Genomic DNA, 20159 nt, shown 5'->3' on the forward strand with positions numbered 1-20159 from the left:
GGGGGCCGGGGGGCGGCTGCACTGCAGGGAGGCGGGACACGGCCAGGTGAGTGCCGGGACAGTGAGAGTCGCCCGCCCCACGGAGCCCTGCTCAAGCACGGCCACAGCCAGTGGAAAGCAGGAGGTGTGAGGCCGGAGCCCGGAGCAGGGGGGAGACAGACGGGCAGCGGGTGACGCAGGCGCAAGAACCCCAGCACCCATTCGGGTCCCCTGGCGGCCGCCCGCACGCCAGAAGCAAACCTGACCTTCCGGTGACCTCAGACTGGGGTCTGCCAGGGAGACCGGAGATGCGGGGAAGGCCACGACAGCGCGAGGCCTGTCCACTGAGAGCAGGGGCAAGAGGAGCCGGGTCGGGCCCTGAGCACCAGCACACGCCCTGCCCGGAGCCATCGGGGAAACCAAGGCACGGGGAGAGGCAACGGCACCCAGGAAACTGTCGCAGCCAGGCTGAAAAGCCAGGCTGCCCGGCACAGCAAGGACATGACACGCTGAGTGTCCCACACTCACACTCCCCAGTGTCACCCGCACACTCCCCAGTGTCCCACCCGCACACTCACACTCCCCAGTGTCACCCGCACACTCACACTCCCCAGTGTCACCCGCACACTCACACCCCCCAGTGTCCCACCCGCACACTCACACCCCCCAGTGTCCCACCCGCACACTCACACTCCCCAGTGTCACCCGCACACTCACACTCCCCAGTGTCACCCGCACGCTCACACTCCCCAGTGTCCTACCCGCACACTCACACACCCCACAGTGTCACCCGCACGCTCACACTCCCCAGTGTCACCCGCACACTCACACTCCCCAGTGTCACCCGCACACTCCTCAGTGTCCCACACGCACACTCACACTCCCCAGTGTCACCCGCATACTCACACTCCCCAGTGTCCCACCCGCACACTCACACTCCCCAGTGTCACCCGCACACTCACACTCCCCAGTGTCCCACCCGCACACTCACACTCCCCAGTGTCCCACCCACACACTCACACTCCCCAGTGTCACCCACACACTCACACTCCCCAGTGTCCCACCCGCACACTCACACTCCCCAGTGTCCCACCCGCACACTCACACTCCCCAGTGTCACCCGCACACTCCCCAGTGTCCCACTCGCACACTCACACTCCCCAGTGTCACCCACACACTCACACCCCCGTGTCCCACCCGCACACTCACACTCCCCAGTGTCACCCGCACACTCACACTCCCTAGTGTCACCCGCACACTCACACTCCCCAGTGTCCCACCCGCACACTCACACTCCCCAGTGTCCCACCCGCACACTCACACTCCCCAGTGTCACCCGCACACTCACACTCCCCAGTGTCACCCGCACACTCACACTCCCCAGTGTCCCACCCGCACACTCACACTCCCCAGTGTCACCCGCACACTCACACTCCCCAGTGTCCCACCCGCACACTCACACTCCCCAGTGTCACCCGCATACTCCCCAGTGTCCCACCCGCACACTCACACTCCCCAGTGTCACCCACACACTCACACCCCCGTGTCCCACCCGCACGCTCACACTCCCCAGTGTCACCCACACACTCACACTCCCCAGTGTCACCCGCACACTCACACTCCCCAGTGTCACCCGCACACTCACACTCCCCAGTGTCCTACCCGCACACTCACACACCCCACAGTGTCACCCGCACGCTCACACTCCCCAGTGTCACCCGCACACTCACACTCCCCAGTGTCACCCGCACACTCCTCAGTGTCCCACACGCACACTCACACTCCCCAGTGTCACCCGCATACTCACACTCCCCAGTGTCCCACCCGCACACTCACACTCCCCAGTGTCACCCGCATACTCACACTCCCCAGTGTCCCACCCGCACACTCACACTCCCCAGTGTCCCACCCACACACTCACACTCCCCAGTGTCACCCACACACTCACACTCCCCAGTGTCCCACCCGCACACTCACACTCCCCAGTGTCCCACCCGCACACTCACACTCCCCAGTGTCACCCGCACACTCCCCAGTGTCCCACTCGCACACTCACACTCCCCAGTGTCACCCACACACTCACACCCCCGTGTCCCACCCGCACACTCACACTCCCCAGTGTCACCCGCACACTCACACTCCCTAGTGTCACCCGCACACTCACACTCCCCAGTGTCCCACCCGCACACTCACACTCCCCAGTGTCCCACCCGCACACTCACACTCCCCAGTGTCACCCGCACACTCACACTCCCCAGTGTCACCCGCACACTCACACTCCCCAGTGTCCCACCCGCACACTCACACTCCCCAGTGTCACCCGCACACTCACACTCCCCAGTGTCCCACCCGCACACTCACACTCCCCAGTGTCACCCGCATACTCCCCAGTGTCCCACCCGCACACTCACACTCCCCAGTGTCACCCACACACTCACACCCCCGTGTCCCACCCGCACGCTCACACTCCCCAGTGTCACCCACACACTCACACCCCCGTGTCCCACCCGCACACTCACACTCCCCAGTGTCACCCGCACACTCACACTCCCCAGTGTCCCACCCGCACGCTCACACTCCCCAGTGTCACCCGCACTCACACTCCCCAGTGTCACCCGCACACTCACACTCCCCAGTGTCCCACCCGCACGCTCACACTCCCCAGTGTCACCCGCACACTCACACTCCCCAGTGTCCCACCCACACTCACACACTCCCCACACTGTGTGCCTGACCCCCCCCCACTCACATACGCACCCATACAACATACAATTCTACCATTCCACTCTAACCCTGACCCTGGCCCTAACCCTGACCTTGACCCTAGATGAGACCCTGATCCTGACACTGACCCTAACAATTACCCTAACCCTACCCATAAACTGAACCTAACCTTGATCTGAGCCTAACTCTAACCCTACCCTAACCTTAACCCAAAAGGTCTGACCCTTACCATAACCTTGACCCTGACCCTGATCCTAAGCCACTCTGACCTACCCAAACACTAACACCCGAGGGCCAGTGCGACAGTGCAGCGGGAAGGCACCTGCCTTGCACGCAGCCAATCAAGGGTCAGTCCCGGCACTGACTCTTGTCAGAAAGGCCCCTAAGCACCTGCAGGAATAATTCCTGAGTACAAAGCCAGGAGTACCCACTGAACATCACTGGGTGTGGCAAAAAGAACCAAAACTATCACTAAAACCAACCCTTAGCCTTTCCCTAACCCATCTAAACTAAATCCTTAACCAACCTTACCCTACATCTACACTTACACTGCCTTTACCCCAACCACAACCACAACCCAACCCTACCCTGAGCCACACTCCTGACCCTAATCCCGCCTAACTCTGACGCCAGGCCCACTCCAAACCTACCCCTTCGTTCCCCTCACCTATACTCACACCAGTCTCCCCCAAACACACCTCAAGGGCAGCCCGAACCCTAACCAACTTCAACCTCGGCTCCGCAGGCCCTAACCCTACCCACCATCCCAGTCACCCAACACCCGCCCCTACCTCTACCCTAACCGCTAGCCAATCCTTACACCCAACCCTGGTCCTAGCACCCCACCCCACTCCTAGCCTGACCCTGACCCTGACCCTAACCTCTCACCCCAACCCCTAGCCCTAGCTCCACTCCTAGCCTGACCCTGACCCTGACCTCTCGCCCCAATCCCTAGCCCTAGCCTGACATGGCCCTAAGCTGCATCCATGAACCCTGTCACTCACTCAGCCCTACCCCTACCCCTGGACCTAGGACTAAACCTCAACGCTAGGCTCTAACCCCCAACCTCGCCCCTACCTAACTGTGGGCCCAACCCTACCCCGAGCAAAAGCGTCGATCCTCACTCTAACCCTGAGCCCGATTCCAACCTGGTCGAACCCGATGCTGAACCCTATCACCTGGCCTAACTAGCAGCCTTCCCCGAGCCTGAGCCCTGCTCGGACCCTGACCCCAGTCCTCTCCTAGTCCTGACCCCAGCCGGACACCAACTCCAAACCTGACCTTCGCCCTACCCTAATCCCAGCACCAACCCCAGTCCCCACCCAGCCCTGACCCTACCTCAGCCCTAACCTTAAAACAGCACCACTCACCGCTGCTCCCAGCACTGACACAGCCCGAACCGATACAGGCCTTGTCACAGCTGGGGCCAGTGCACGCGGGACCTGCTCACACGGGACCTGCCCAGCTGGGCCCTCTCACGCGGGACCTGCCCAGCTGGGCCCTCTCACTCGGGACCTGCCCAGTCTGGGCCTGCTCGAGTGGGGCCTGGTTGCATACATGGGACCTGTTCATGTGACCTGGACACATGGGACCTGCTTTCCTGGGACTGGTGCACATGGGACCTGCTCACGTGGGACCTGCACACATGGACCTGCTCACATGGGTCCTGTGCACGAGACTTGTACACGTGAGAACTGTGTACGAGGGATCCAACTGTGTGCGGCCAGTGGTGGGTCTCCATCACTCAGATAGGCCACTCCCTCAGTGATGAGAACGCTGACTTTCTGGAACCTTCCAGGCTCCTTCTGACCTCTCTCTAGCCAGCTCTAGCTAGAATCAACCACTTCTCCAAAGGCCTCGGGCAAGGCTGGCCAAGCTGGGGACTCTGGTTCCTGCCCAGACCCCAAGGCCAGTGTGATGGGAAGCAAGAAAGACCTTGGCCAAAGTCACACTGAGACATTCTACCAACACCGGCCAGCGCCTCTCCGACCTGCATCACGGAGACCCGGCAGGACCAAGGAGAGCTGAGGAAAGGTCACTCGTCAGAGAAAGCAGCCACGCCCAAGCAGAGCGTGAAACGCGACTCTGAGGTACTAGCTGGATGCACGCTCGGCCTCAGCACCCAGAGGAAGACCCGGGTTGGTGGCTGGAAGCCACGTGGAACACACGGGCGTGATCCAGACCCTGTCACAGGTGTCCCCAGTGACGTGGGTCCATGGGGAAGCCGAGCCCTGGCAGTGCAGGCAGTTAGCAAATCTCAAACTGTCCAAACAATAGCCTTTTTGTGTGTGCCTGTTTGTTTCAGGACACACCTTGCAGTGCTCGGGGCTTACTTCTGGCTCTGCACTCGGGGGTCACTCTGGTGGGACTCAGGGGACCATACGATCTCATGGAGATCGAACCCGGGTCACTGCGTGCACAGCAAGAGGTCTCCCCAACAAGCTTATTTAAAGCCTGCAGAGGCCATGGCAGGCTGAGGTAGCCTGGGTCAAGACCCAGACGAGGGGCGAGAGAGCCGGCTCAGGGCTGAGGCGCACGGTCACACAGGAGGACCCTCCCCAGCCACCGGGAGGGGCAGCAGGACCAAGCCGGGGGCAGCCCGAGCGCCACCAGGTATGGCCCCAGAGAACACGAGGGGCTGGGGAGGGCTCGTGGCAGGAGCCTGCCAGGTGCCCCTCCAGAGACAACCGGCACTCGCCATCCACTCCACCCTTCAGGCCAGGGGTGAGCACAGAGCCCAGAGCAGAAGCCACGGTGGGCAGCCCCCCACCCCGGCTTGCCCACACGCGTGTCCGAGGCCTCGCCAGAGGGTGACCCCAACTGGGCCGTCAGGGGACCGGGAACGAAGCAGCACTTCCGCCAGGGTTTCTGAAAACCCAGCACAGCACGGAGACGAGGACAGACACCGGACACACGTGGTGCAAAGGGGGGCTCGGCGCCAGGAGCAGCGGGGGGGCGCGGTCGGGCTCGCCTCAGCGGCACCAGCCACGCGGGCACAGCAGCGGACTGACGAGCCTGCTGGGCCCAGGGCCGCCACGTGTGCGAGTGAGGCGGCTGGGGGCGAGCTGCCCCGACCAGCCAGTGCCACAGCAACGGGTGGGAACGGGCAGAGACGCGCAGGCTGGAGAGGCGGCAGGAGCCGAGCCCGCCAGGGCTCTCCCGAGCAGGCTGGGTTTGGCCCAACAGCGGGAAAGGACGTTCCCAAGACCAAGTGCACTAACGGGAACGGGAAAGTAGTCATCCGGGGGGGGAGAAGCGGGAGGGTAGGGGTTCCAGTGGGGGCGGGGGCACCCACAGAGGGACCCCGGGAACGGGGAGGTGGGAGTCCGGGCGGGGACCCCGGAACAGCCCCTCCGGGGAGCTCGCACGGGTGTTCGAGGGTTGACTTGGTCCCCAGCTCCTGGACAAGGAAGGCCACGGGGAAGCCCAGGGCTGGGGCAGGGCTGGGGCGGGGCGCAGGAAACTGAGGCACAGGAGCAGCCGACAGGCCAGTGGCAGAGGCGTCTCCCAGGAGGGAGCTGAGCCCTGGCCGGCTTCCCCACGGCAGCCCTACCAGGCAGAGGGTGGGCGGTGGGGGGCTCCCCCACCCCAGCGTGGCCTGGGGAGCTCTCGGCAGACGCCTGGGCAGGAGGGGCCCGCAGAGGGGACCCCGAGCGCCTACGTCTCCCCTGCCAGGCCGGTGCTGGCCGCCACCTCTCAGGTGCCAAGTGGGCAGCCTGCGCCCCAGGTCACAGGCCGGCAGTGCCGAGGGTCACGTGAGCGTGGGGACTGTCAAGATTAAATGGGCTACACTAGGCGGGCCAGAGAGCTAACTGCACAGGCCAGGTTCAAATCCCGGCATGGCCTGGCCCCACAGCGGCACAGGGGGGGGCCCCAACGGCCATCAGTTCCACTCCTGGTGTAGCCCCAAGGGAAAAGCCAACCTCCTGAGGCAAGACCCTGCAGAGTGGCAGAGAGGCTGCACCCTCAAGTGCTCCAAGAGGACCTGGGGATCAAACCCAGGTGGGCGGCATGCAGGCGCGCGCCCTCCCCACTGCGCTCCCTCCAGTCGTGTAGGGCATGGCCTTGCACGTGGCTGCTGCGGCTCCAGCCTGGCGAATCCCTGACGCACAAGGTCTCCTTAGCACAGCACCGCTGGCCGGCTCTGGCCAAGCTTCGCCACCCCCAAAAATCTGTGGAGGAATGTAACAAAAAAATAAAATGCCAGGGGCTGGAGCGATAGCACAGCGGGGAGGGCGTTTGCCTTGCACACGGCCGACCCAGGTTCCATTCCCAGCATCCCATATGGTCCCCTGAGCACCACCAGGGGTGATTCCTGAGTGCAGAGCCAAGAGTAACCCCTGTGCATCGCCAGGTATGACCCAAAAAGCCAAAAAAAAAAAATAATTAAATGCTGGACAAACACTCGTGAGCCTATTCTGGCACTACAATGACAGTTACAGCGTATGTGGGTGACCCGCCCAATGTCCACCACCTGGTGAACGGCCTGAGTGCCCCCGGCACAGAATGACAGTATCAGGCCACGGGAAGAACAAAATGTTGACACGCATCAGTGCCAGTGAGCAGACTGCGAGGCCCCGTCACAGGAAGTGGCCCAGGAGCGGCAGGGAGACAGAGGCCGCGGGGAGCAGGAGGGCTGCCAACGGGCCGGGATTTCTCTGGGGTGAGGAAATGTTCTGGAATTAGCTGCTTACGTAACCTTTTGACTGTTTTCATACGCGAATTATATCTCAGTAAAATACACCCCAAGTTTCTTTAGCTGATACTGATCAAAAAGACACAAACCCCGTGTTGATTTGGGCTTCCTATTTCGGGGGGAGCCACACCCGGCAGTGCCCAGGGCTAACTCCTGGGGAAGCCGGGGGGGGGGGGGGCATATGGGATGCCAAGGGTTGAATCTGGGCTGGCCACATGCAAGGCAAGGCAAAGCATTTCATCCGCTGTTCTATGCTCGGGCCCATAGCACCCTATTCTGATGCGGGTGAAGTCCCAGAGGAAGCTCCCGGGATGTGGGGAAGCCCGGGGCCAGCGGCTGAGGACGCGCCAGCAGGTGCCACCCTCCGCCCCAGCAGCTGGAGACAGGGCTGGGCCAGCGAGCGCACCGTCTCCCCAGCAGCCAGGTGCCTGCCAGCGCCCACCCGGCCAGCATCCAAGCCAGGCTCCCTGAGAGACAGGACCAGGGGGTGTGCTGTGAAGTTCAGCTTACCCTGGAACAAGGAGAGCGACTGACGAAACAGTCAGGGCAAGCCTGCTTCCTAGGACGGTCACAGGCAGGGACGGGCGGGCAGGGCCGGGCAGAGAGGGGCCTGGCGGGAGAACTCCAGCTAGCGGAGGTGGCTGTGTCCGGGGCAGGGCTGCGGCACAAAGCCCTCACCCCACAGGCACTAAAACGTGAAGGCTCCCAGCAAGGGAAGCATTTTCCCTCGTGGCTGGCGAAAGTGATCTGAGAAAAGTCACGGGACCAGAGCAAAGCACGGCGGGCAGTGCCCTGCCCTGCACACAGCCAACCCAGGGCTCCAGCCCCAGCACCCGCACGGCACAGCAGGAGAAAGTCCCGAGCACCCCTGGGACCAAAACAAAGTCTGCGGAAGCAGAGCCCGGGCGCTGGCTCCGGCAGCCAGGGCTGGAACTGGGAGACGCGGAGATGCGCACGGTCCCTGCGCAGTGGCGGCCAGGGCGGGCCCGGGGATTGCGGGCACAGCCGGCGCCCAGAGCACTGCCCATTCCCCCAGGACACACGCAGTCCGCCTCAGGGCGCCCGAGAGGACAGCTCAGCAGCAGGAGGCGCCTGCCGGCAGCCAGCAACTGGCTCGGCCCGGCTGCCCGCCTGTGCCAAGTGCAGCAGCAGCTGTCACCTCCCCGGGCACAACAGAATGTGCACACTCGGGCCCACGGGCAGGTGCGTGGGCCGCAGGCACGCCCCATGACCCGCCGGGAAACAAAGGGGGGCGGGCAGGGAAGGGGCAGCACCCAGGGACGGGGGCAGGGCTGCGAACGTGGTGGGGGGTCAGGGCACAAATGGGGACGAGGTGGGGGTACACGCTGGGAAGGGCCACGAGATGGACAAGGGCCGGGGCAGGAAGGGGCCGGAGAGGCCAGAGCGCAGAGCTGCCCCGGCACGGCAGGGCAGGCCCCTGCTCTGCGACTCCCGGCATCCAGCAAGGCCCCCGAGCACCGCCAGGAGAGTTCCTGAGTGCAGAGCCAGGAGTGACGCCTGAGCACCACCGGGTGTGACCCAACAACACAACAGCCAGCCCACGCCTGCTTCCATGGACGCTGGCCACACCTGCTGACATCCAGACACCCCTGCCAGGCACCTTCCAGACTCTTCTATTTGCTCCACACACAGGGGCGAGGGGCCTATGCAGTGGTGCTTGGGGGTCACTCCTGGCAGGGCCTGGGAGGCCCTATGGGGTACGGGGCAGTGAAACCAGGATCGGTCACATGCAAAGCAAGCACCTCGGGCTGGAGCGATAGCACAGCGGGGAGGGCGTTTGCCTTGCACGCCGCTGACCCGGGTTCGATTCCCAGCATCCCACATGGTTCCCTGAGCACCCCCAGGAGTGATTCCTGAGTGCAGAGCCAGGAGCAACCCCTGTGCATCGCCGGGTGTGACCCAAAAAGAAAAATAAAAAGCAAGCACCTCAATCCTCTCCAGCCTTTTTAATTGAACTGATCCCTCCTATTCCTTAACTTGGGCCTTGGGGCCATCCCAATAGCTTCAGGGCTACTCCCAGCTCTGCGCGGGCCCATGGGTGCCGGGTCAGACCTGGTCCTCCTGCTCGTGAAGACTGAGCCCAGCCCCTTCAGCCGCCCCCTAGGTTAGATTCCAAAGCTTAAAAACATCAGGAGAGGGGCCGGAGCGATAGCACAGCGGGTAGGGTGTTTGCCTTGTACGCGGCCGACCAGGGTTCGATCCCCAGCATCCCATATGGTCCCCCAAGCACCGCCAGGAGTAATTCCTGAGTGTAAAGCCAGGAGTAACCCCTGAGCATAGCTGGGTTGTGACCAAAAAAGCAAAAAAAAAAAAAAAAATCAGGAGAGGGGCTGGAGTGATAGCACAGCGGGGAAGGCGTTTGCCTTGCATGCGGCCAACCCGGGTTCAAATCCCAGCATCCCATATGGTCCCCTGAGCACCGCCAGGGGTGATTCCTGAGTGCATGAGCCAGGAGTGACCCCTGTGCATTGCTGGGTGTGACCCAAAAATAAAAAAAAAAAAAATCAGGAGAGGGGGCTAGAGCGATAGCACAGCGGGTAGGGCGTTTGCCTTGCACGCAGCCGACCCGGGTTCTATTCCCAGCATCCCATATGGTCCCCCGAGCACCGCCAGGAGTAATTCCTGAGTGCAGAGCCAGGAGTGACCCCTGAGCATCGCTGGGTGTGACCCAAAAACCAAAAGAAAAAAAAAAAACCATCAGGAGAGAAGAGGCAGAAAGCTGGAGCCACACAGAGAAAATACCTGGACATCACCTGAGCGCTGACTGCTGAGGGCACTTCAGGAAGGGAAGTCGGCCAGGCCAGCCACTGGCGCAAGACCTGGGCTGGGAGATGGTTCAGATCCCAGAGTGGGGTCCCGGCACTGAGACAGACGCACCAGTCCCGTGAGGCAAGTATCACAGGGAGTGGGACCCGAGCCCTGATCAGAGCCCCGAAAGCCAGAGTGAACAGAGACAGCAGCATCACCAGGTCACACTGGGCCAGGAGAGGCCTTCGACAGCCAGAAACTTGCTCCGACGCTGCAGAAAGATGCGCCTGCAGAGCTGTGTCCGAGAACACGCTGGACGGGGAGCGGCGGCAGCACCCCGACCCAGGGACCGAGACACTAACCACGCCTGCTGGAAGAGCTCCAGCCCCGGAGGCCGGGACCCGCATGCAGCGCCCTCCTGGTGCCCTTGCAAGGGGCCAAAGGCCAGAGGTCAGCGCGGAGGGCTCAGGGTCCGAGAGCGGGCCATGCCACACCTGACCAGCTGCTCTGGGGAAGCCCGAGGTGCCAGGGACAGAACCAGGCTGGGCCCACCCCAGCGCCCACACTGCTTTGAAAAACGGAGTTGGCCACACAGCAAGGGATACGGGCACCGGGGCACGGCAGCCTCCTGTGGGCAAGGAAACCCGACTCCAGGCTCACAGCTACCCACCCCAGCCACCGCCATGAAGAAGCGCCCCCCTCACAGCCACTGAGGTGCCAGTCCCTGTCGGGCATGGACGGGAGCTCGGGAGTGCACGGGGTGGCACAGCCAGGCCACAGAGCAAGACATCACCACGGCGGGGGGCGGGGGCGGGGGGCATGCTGGCCTTGCATGCGGCCAACCCAGGTGGAAGCCCCGGCATCCCGTATGGTCCGCCGAGCACTGCCAGGAGTAATTCCTGAATGCAGAGGCAGGAGTAAGCCCTGAGCCTCGCCGGGTGTGACATCACCAGAGACAGATGCTGGGTGTGTCCCACGGCACCCACAGGGGCCACATGCACAGAGCATGAGGCCCAGGCAGGCGAAGTCTGTGACCCAGAGTGCGGGTCCCCAGACGTGACCTGGCCAGGCAGAGGGCAAGCGAGCACGGCCGCAAGGCTTCCTGCAGCCCGGAAGCAAGAGTGCAGCCGCCCACTGGCCGGTCAGACAGAAGGGATACACTCAGGGGCACACGCCACCACGGAGCCCCTCGGCCACACCGCGCCTGGGCTCCTCAGGGAAGGCCCGGCCAGGGCTGGCCCAAGGCAGGGAAGCCCCACAAAGCTGCGGCACGCCCAGGACGGGGACCAAGAGCCCGGGTCAGGGGCTTTAAGAACTTCCCGGGCCGGGGCTGGCGTAGTGATGCAGTGTGTAGGACACTGTGCTTGCAAGCAGCTGACCCAGGTTCAATCCCCAGCATCCCACGGGGCCCCCCCAGCCCCACCGGGACTGATTCCTGAGTGCAAAGGCAGCAGTAAGCCCTGAACCGCCAGGTGTGGCCCAGAAACCAGAAAGAACCTTCCCTTGGTGGCTCAATGTCATTCTTACGCTCACTCCACTGCTGGCGTTTTTACCCCCCGCACTACGGGGGCTCAGGCTGCCCTAGTGGCCCCCACACTGCTACGGTGGCTCAAAAAGAAGAACTGAAAAGCCGGGGAGGATGTCAGGCTACGCATCAAAGCGAGACTCCTGCGGCTAAGAGGGACTGGCTGGCAGGAAATGCGCCCAGTGTCCCCACAGTCCCAGGCCTGGTGTGTGTCTGCGGCCACGCACAGGCCCGAACTGCTGTCACTGCTTCCAAAAGCTGGTTACAACAAAAATAAACAATAAAAATCACAATAGAAAAATAAAATCACAGGCCTTTTTTTTTTTTTTTTTAATTTTTGGGCCATACCCTGCGGTGCTCACGAATTCCTCCTGGCTCTGCATTCAGGAATTACTACTCCCGGTGCGCTCAAGGGACCGTGCAGGGGGCTGAGGTTTGAACGGGCAAGGCAAGCGCCCTCCCTCCACACTGTCCTATTTCCCGGGCCCCACAAGCCAGTGTCAAGGTCTATTTATGTGGTGCGGGCTGGCAGCGGGACGGGCTGCCCGGCATCTCCTGCCTGGAGGGGCTGTCTCACCCTAGGGGAAGTGTCCTTGGCTCGCGGCCAGTCCCGCCTGCTCTGCCCGGGCTGGGCCGGCAGCAGCAGACCCAGCGACCCTCAGGCTCCAGACCGTAGCTGTCGGCTGCCCCGCTAGCAGCCAGTGGATTGGGTCAGAACCGACACCCTGTCATGGGCCTGCTCCTCCCATCCTTTCTGTCTGGGGTGTCACCCGTGAGTCACCCCGGTAAGACTTGAGGAAGCAACTGAGGACCACTCCTTCTACAAACGCTTATTAAGTGCTGGGAACAAGCCAGCAGAGACAGGACGGGCAGGGGTCGCCCGCACGGAGGGCGGCCCAGCCCTGGGGAGGCAGCGGGCACAGGCAGGGTGAGGGAGAGGACAGGACGCCCCCCCAGGACCGCCTGCTCTGGCAGACTGCACAGCCCCTTCTGCAGCCCGGGCTGAGGCGGGGAGGGGCCGGACCGGGGGAGGGAGGGGGGCAAGGGGCAGAGATGGGAAAGGGAAGGGGAGAGGGGAAGGGAAAAGGGAGGGGAGCGAGAGGGAGAAGGGGAGGGCCAGGGAGAGGGGAAATGGGAGGGAGCCGGGAAGGAGGAGGAGGGGAGGGTTGGGAGGGTCAGGGAGGAAAGACAGGAGGGAAGAGAAGGGGAGGGGTAGGGAGGGGTAGGGAGGGGCCGGGAGGGGCCGGGAGGGGCCGGGAGGAGAGCCGGGAGGGAAGAGAAGGGGAGGGGCGGGGAGGGGGCCGCCCAGACCCACAAAGCCTCTTCCCACTTCCCTTCCGGGCCAGCTGTCCTCTTCCTACTCAGCCTCGCCCTCAAGGCACCTGCCACGCTGCCCCCCACCCCGCCAGGCTGGGGTAGGGGCTTCCTGCCCCCGGGAGCCCCACCTCGGGGAGCCCCACCTCGGGCAGCCCCCCCCAGCCCCCCAGCCCCCCGCCCCGCGCTCACCGGGCAGGGAGCCCCGGGCCAGCCCCCCGACCCGCCCTCGCCGGGGCCTCCCCACCGGGCGCCCTGCGGGGTGCGGGCCAGGGGCCGACGCCCCCCACCACTCCCGGCGCAGCCCCGGGAGCCGGGCCAGGGCTTAGTCACGCCGCGCCCCGAAGGGCCCGGCACCCCGGGGCGTGGCCGCGGCCCCGACCCGGCGGCGGGACAAAGGGTCCTCCTCGCGGCCCCCGCCCCGCGCCTGCGAGACCCCCGCGCGCGGCTCGGGACCCCCGCCCTGCTGGCCCGGCCTCGCGGCGCAGACCGGCCCCGCCCGCGCGGACAAAGCGCGGCCGCCGCCTTCCCGGGCGCATCCCGCGGGCCGCGGCGGCTCCCGGGGGCGCGGGGGCGCGGGGGGCGCGCGGCGGGAGGACGGGGCGCGGGCGCGGGCGCGGCGGGCAGGGGTGCGGCCGGGCGCGGCGGGGAGCGGGCGCGGGCGCGGGAGCGGGGCCCGCACTCACCGTGCTGCTCGGCGGCCGCGCGTCGCGCTGTCAGCAGCCGGGGCCGGCGCGCGCCGAGCGGAGCCCAGAGCCGAGCGGGTGGGGTCACGGGCCCGGGGCGCCCCGCAGCATCCTCGGCCGCCCGCCCGCGCGGTCCCCGCCTCGCCGTCGCCGCGTCGCCGCCGCCGCCGCCGCCGCAAATGGCGCCTGGCCCCGCCCCAGGCCCCGCCCCCGGCCGCGCGCCGGTGACGTCACCCGCGCCGCCCGCCCGCCGCCGCCCACCCGGCTCCGCGCGCGCCCCGCGCCCCCCGCGCGCTCCGACCTTGGGCCTCCGCCCTCGGGCCGGGGGGGCGGGTGGCCGGGGGGCGCGTTTGTCGGGCCTCGGGGAGGCTGGTCCTCACCCCCGGCCTGCCCGGAGCGGGATGCCGCCCTCGCAGCCCCTGCCCCCAGCACGGGCGGGGCGGGGTCCTCCGCTGTCACCGGCCAGGCCCCCCTCGGACTGGGGAAGGAGGCGGGCCCGGAGCCCCCCGCGGACCTGGGCCCCCCTCGGGAGCGCCCCGCCGCCTCCCGCGCCGCCCCCGCGGGCCTGACTCAGCGGGCAGATGCCCGGCGCGGGGCAGCGCTGCATTGGCGCAGGGTGGCCCGTCCACCCCCGCGCGTGCACAGGCGCGCGCCCCGGGGAAGGCGGTTCGCATGCAGGCTGCACGCGGCCCGGGGCCCTGCATGTGTGGACGCGGATGGACTTCCAGGTGGGAGAGGACAGAGGGGCCGTGAGTCAGCCTCACCCCACCCTGCACCCACCTGGGTGCCACTTTGGTGTGGGTCTCCCGGCCCCAGCGGGAAACCTGATGCCTCGCGTGACCCAGCTGACCTCCGTATTCGCCCCCCCACTCCTACTGGCCCCTTTCATTCTCCACAAATACTTGGCTAGAAAACACAGCCCCCAGCGCGGAGGAAGGCATGGAACAAGTGGGGCCAGCGGCGGGCAGGGCCACAGCCAGAGGCCCGCACCCACAGAAGGGAGGGCGCACTGGGCAGTGAGTCTGCAGTGATGGGAAAGCACAGAAACGAATGCCCTCCCGGACACGTGCCCTCCACGACTCACAGTCAGAGGGGCCCGTGCAGGCTGGCCGTCCCCACCCAGACCTGCCTGAGACGCCCATTTGGCCCTCCCAGCACCCCAGCCTGAAAGCTGTGCCTCCAGCTTAGCCCTAGCAGTGCTCAGGGCTTACTCCTGAGTCTGTGCTCAGAAAGCACTCCTGGTAGCACTCAGAGGACCATATGTGGTGCCAGTTTTGCATGTGCTGACCATACTATGTCTCAGCCCCTGGACACAGTTTTAGTTTGTTTCATTTTTGTGTCCCACCCTTCTATGCTCAAGGATATCTCCTGACTCTGCACTCAGGAATTACTCCCGGTGGTGCTTGGGGGACCACATGGGATGCAGGGAACAAACCCAGGTCGGCCCCCTGTAGGCATACACCCTGCCTGCTGTACTATCCCCTGGACACCAGTTTTCATCTTTAGGCTGAACACTTGGGGAGGGAACTGCCAAGTCCCAGGTCGATGGCCACTCAGTTGTATGAGACATGAACAGGCCCCTGGAAACCTTGTGACTTCCCATCATTTGATGACATTTTGGAAAAGGAAAAAGGGGCTAGAGAGATAGGACAGTGGGGAGGGTGCTTGTTGTGCACACAGCCAAGCTGGGTTCCATCCCCTGGCCCCCTCCCATCCCCCAGGCACCGCCAGGAGTACAGCCTGAGCATCACGATGTGTCAACACACCTGTTCCCCCCCTATAAAATAAAAGGATAAACAATGCCCAGACCCAGTTTGCCTGCAAAAACCCTTGAAAAGATGGTCTGGGCCAGGGGACGGCCAGGGCCTGTCTCCAGGACAGATTGAGCAAAGGAGAGTCTCATGGGAGACTGCCACCCTAGGCTGCCCCGTCCAGGTGTGTGTACGGGATTGTGTGCGTGTGTTTGTGTATGGGAGGGTGTGTGTGTGTATGTGTGTATATGGGAGAGTGTGTATGTGTATGTGTGAATATGGGAGAGTGTGTGTGTATATGGGGAGGGTGTGTATGTGCATGGGAGGGAGTGGGGGAAGGGGTGTATGTATGGGAAGATGTCTGTGTCTGTGTCTATGTGGGAGTGTGTGTGTGTGTGTGTGTGTTGTGTACGGGACAGTGAGCCTGTCTGTGGTGTGGTATATGGGGGGGTGTCTGTGGTGGGGGAGGGTATATGTGTGTGTGTGTGTGCGTGTGCATGGGAGGGGTGTGTGTACGGGAAGATGTCTGTGTGTGTCTGTGTGTGTATACGGGACAGTGAGCCTGTCTGTGGGGTGGTATATGGGTGGGTGTCTGCGGTGGAGGGAGGGTATATGTGTGTGTGTGTGTGTGTGCGTGCACATGGAGGGGTGTGTGTACGGGAAGATGTCTGTGTGTGTCTGTGTGTGTATACGGGACAGTGAGCCTGTCTGTGGTGGGGTGTATGGGGGAGTGTCTGTGGTGGGGGAGGGTATATGTGTGTGTGTGTGTGTGTGCGTGTATATGGGAGGGGTGTGTGTACGGGAAGATGTCTGTGTCTGTGTCTATGTGGGAGTGTGTGTGTGTGTGTGTGTGTTGTGTACGGGACAGTGAACCTGTCTGTGGTGTGGTATATGGGGGGGTGTCTGTGGTGGGGGAGGGTATATGTGTGTGTGTGTGTATGCGTGCACATGAAGGGGTGTGTGTACGGGAAGATGTCTGTGTGTGTCTGTGTGGGAGAGTGTGTATATACGGGACAGTGAGCCTGTCTGTGGGGTGGTGTATGGGGGGGTGTCTGCGGTGGGGGAGGGTGTGTGTGTGTGTGTCTGTGTGGGAGAGTGTGTGTATACGGGACAGCGAGCCTGTCTGTGTGTGGTGTATGGGGGGGGGTGTCTTCGGTGGAGGGAGGGTATGTGTGTGTGTGTGTCTGTGTGTGTCTGTGTGTGTATACGGGACAACGAGCCTGTCTGGGGTGGTGTATCGGGGTGGGGGGGTGTCTGCGGTAGAGGGAGGGTGTGTGTGTGTGTGTGTGTGTGTGCGTGTGCATGGGAGGGGTGTGTGTACGGGAAGATGTCTGTGTGTGTCTGTGTGGGAGAGTGTGTGTATACGGGACAGTGAGCCTGTCTGTGGGGTGGTATATCGGGGGGGGGGGTGTCTGCGGTGGAGGGAGGGTGTGTGCAAGACAAAGACGGGTGCTGGGTGAGCACAGGTGGTCACCAGCTGCTGGAGGGCCAGGGGAAGGAGCGCTCTGCGGCTGGCCAGTGCCCAGGTGCAGAGCTTCTGGCAAGGGTGGGTCAGGCTGAGGGCTGGCTGAGCACAGGCCCTCTGCAGGGGGCCGGGTTTGACCCCCAGTGCTTCGTGGCCCCCAAAGCACCGCCAGTCGTGACCTTGGAGCCTGCTTGAGTGGCAGGTGTGGCCCCTCTGTGGCTGCTCGGTCTGCCTTCTGGGCCCTGCTGGCCCTCGGGGGGCCGGGCCCTCGGAGAAGGTGCAGTGCAGTCCCGGGACACGGCGTTCTGTCTCTGGACTCCCCCTGCCGGAGCAGCGTTATTCTGACTGAACCCAGGAGAGTGAGCTGCAGACGGCAGACCTGGGCCCCTCAAGTCTTCAGGCTGGGGCCAGAGACAGCTCCAGCGGGTTCGGGCCCCCAGGAGTGACTCCCGAGTGCAGAGCCAGGAGGAAGCCCCGAGCACCAGTGGACGTGGCCCCACAACACAAACGGGCTGGCCTGAGTTTCGCAGGCTCGATCCCCAGCGTCTCGGGGCCCGAAGCCAGTGGAGCTCAGGAGAGGCCCCTGACACATACGGTGCCAGGAACGACAGCGAGGCAAGTGCACAGGGCAGACTAGGCCCTGCTGGGGGGCTGGAGCCACACCGGAGGTGCTCAGGGGTCATTCTCCACCTGTTCAGGGGCCCCTGGTGCAGCCAGGGTCCGAGTCTCCTTCAGTGCATTAGCTCATTCTCCAGCCCGAGATGTGCTTTCCTTATTGCAGTCTGCGTGGGGAAAAAAAAGAAAAAAAACTGGAAAATACTGGATTCTAAAAAGCAAGCTTGTTTGCCAAACGGATCTCAGTCCACAAGCAGGTGGCATATTGTTTTCCTTTTAAATCGTGGTAAACTAACTAGAAATAACATTTGCTATGGCGACCGCTTTGAATGCACAAGTCTGTGACGTGTCGTGCATTCACATGGGCGCAGGCTGGCCTCGAATTTCCTCAGCTGGCCTGGATTCATCGCCCTGCCTCCCCCAGCATCTGGGGGGCTCCTCACTCCTCCTCCTGTCCCTGCTCCTGCACCCTGCAGGGGCCCCACAGGCCCTGGGAGTCCTGAGGCGAGGCTGGCCCTCCCTCTGACCGGGAGACCCCTCCCCAGGCTGGGGTGGCTGCCCAGGGCACCCCTCACCTCATTTTTTTCGCTTTTTGGGTCACACCCGGTGACGCACAGGGGTTACTCCTGGCTCTACACTCAGGAATTACCCCTGGCAGTGCTCAGGGGACCATATGGGATGCTGGGAATCGAACCTGGGTCGGCCGCGTGCAAGGCAAACGCCCTACCCGCTGTGCTATCTCTCTAGCCCTCCCCTCACCTCATCTTTCTCCCAAATCTGGTGCTCGGCCCGAGGACCGCCAAGAGCGGGGTGCCTCCAGGCTGTTTTCTCACCCCCCCGCCCCCCGTTGCTGCACCGCCGCTTCACACACAAGCTTTGTAGGGGCCCGGGGGCTTCTGCAGAACAGAGGCGGGACGGGACTGCGCAGTGCGCCCAGCGGCCCCCCGCACCTGACTCGAGGCCTCAGGACTGCTGGCAGCCACTTTGCACCACCGAGCCGCTGCTGGGCCCCGTTTTGTCTTTGTGGGTCTCCCAGGACACCGGCCATACTGACCACAGCTGGCCTCTCTGTGCCTGACTCCCTGGCTCGCAGGGACTCCCGGGACACCCCGGCAGTGCTCAGCGCACGAGCGGCCACGCTCTGGGCCGCTGCTCTGTCTTCTGGGACCTCAGCCGTGTGAGACACTCCATGGTGCTTGCCTCCCGCCCCCCGCGCAAGCTCTGTGGTCCAGGGTAGCTCTCTGGGAAGTGCTCAGGGGATCAAACCTGAGGCTCCAGCAAGCAAAGCGTTCAGTCCGTGGCCTCCCGAGAACACCTTTGGGGGCCGCCCAGGGGCTCCAGGGCACTTCTGAGGGTGCTAGGCCAGCTAGGCCGGCAGTTCAAGGCCAGGCCTGAGGATGTGGAGACCTGGGACCCCCAGGGTCACCCCAGCAGGCTCGGAAGGCCAGGCGGTGCCAGACCAAACTCAGTGTGTGTGTGCTAGGTATACGCCCCTAGGGATGTGTTTTTCCTGACCCCCAAGAATTCTTTCTTGAGGGGGGAGCATCTGGTGATGCTCAAGGCTATTCCTGCCTGTGCTCAGGACCCCTGGTAGTGCTTGTGGGACCACAAGTGCAGCTGGAGACGGAACCAGGATCAGTCGCATGCCAGGCCTTCCTACCCCCAAGAGTTCTTTGCAGAACAATCCCAAGACCATCTCGGTCACTCCAGAGATCTCAGCCAGACGGATATGACAGTCGGCAGGGCACTTGCCTCACACAGGGCAAACCCGGGCTCTGTCCTAGCACCCATGTGGCCCCCTGAGCTCCACCAAGAGTGATTCCCTGAGCAAAAAACAAAGAGTAAGCCCTGAGCACCCCTGGGTGTGGCCCGGAAAACAAAAATAAATAAAATGAGTGAATAAAAAATGTTGGGCCAGGAGCTAGTACAGTGAGTAGGGTGCATGCCTTGAACCTGGGTTCGATTCCTGACACCCTATATGATCCACCAAGTCTGCCAGGGATGACCCCTGAGCGCAGAGCCAGAAGTAAGCCCTCAGCACTGCCAGGTGTGGCCCCAAAACAACAGAAACAACTCCAAAGATCTTCTGCTGCTTGTTAGAAAAGATGAAGTCATGACATTTGCATATAAATGAATTAACATGGAAAGTATCATGTTATTTTATTATTTATTTACTTTTTGCTTTTTGAGTCACACCTGACAATGCACAGGGGTTACTCCTGGCTCTGCACTCAGGAATTACTCCTGGTGATGCTCAGGGGACCGTATGAGATGCTGGGAATTGAACCCGGGTGGGCTGCGTGCAAGGAAAATGCCCTACCTGCTGTGCTATGGCTCCAGCCACCCAAAAGGAAAGAGAAAACAAAAGGGAATGCCCTGCCACAGAGGCGGGGTGGGGCAGGGGAGTGGGGGGTGGGGGGGGTGGGAGGGGTACTGGGATCATTGGTGGTGGAGAATGGGCACTGGTGGAGGGATGGGTGCTCGATCATTGTATGCCTGAAACGCAAGCACAAAAGTTTGTAAATCTGTAACTGTACCCATGGTGATCCACTAATAAATTTTTTTAAAAAAAATTTAAAAAAAAAGATCTTCCGCTGCTCGTCATGTTCATTTCACTGACAGTCTCATCAGGATT

General features: G+C 63.1%; 1 protein-coding gene across 8 annotated transcripts in view; it reads right to left on the reverse strand.

The window, feature by feature from the left end:
• KLC1 (kinesin light chain 1) overlaps positions 1 to 13852 on the reverse strand; it is a 33849-nt gene extending 19997 nt beyond the window's left edge. For 5 of the 8 annotated variants that reach the window (XM_055133738.1, XM_055133737.1, XM_055133743.1 and 2 more), the window contains exon 1: positions 13694 to 13851. The gene's annotated coding sequence lies outside the window, so the exon portion shown is untranslated. Of the gene's footprint in view, positions 1 to 13693 lie in introns of all 8 variants that reach the window. The other 3 variants (XM_055133736.1, XM_055133735.1, XM_055133739.1) reach the window with 2 other exon arrangements.
• Positions 13853 to 20159: the final 6307 nt, after the last annotated feature.

This window comes from Sorex araneus, chromosome 3 (genome assembly GCF_027595985.1).
Source record: "Sorex araneus isolate mSorAra2 chromosome 3, mSorAra2.pri, whole genome shotgun sequence".
Taxonomy (NCBI): Eukaryota; Metazoa; Chordata; class Mammalia; order Eulipotyphla; family Soricidae; genus Sorex; species Sorex araneus.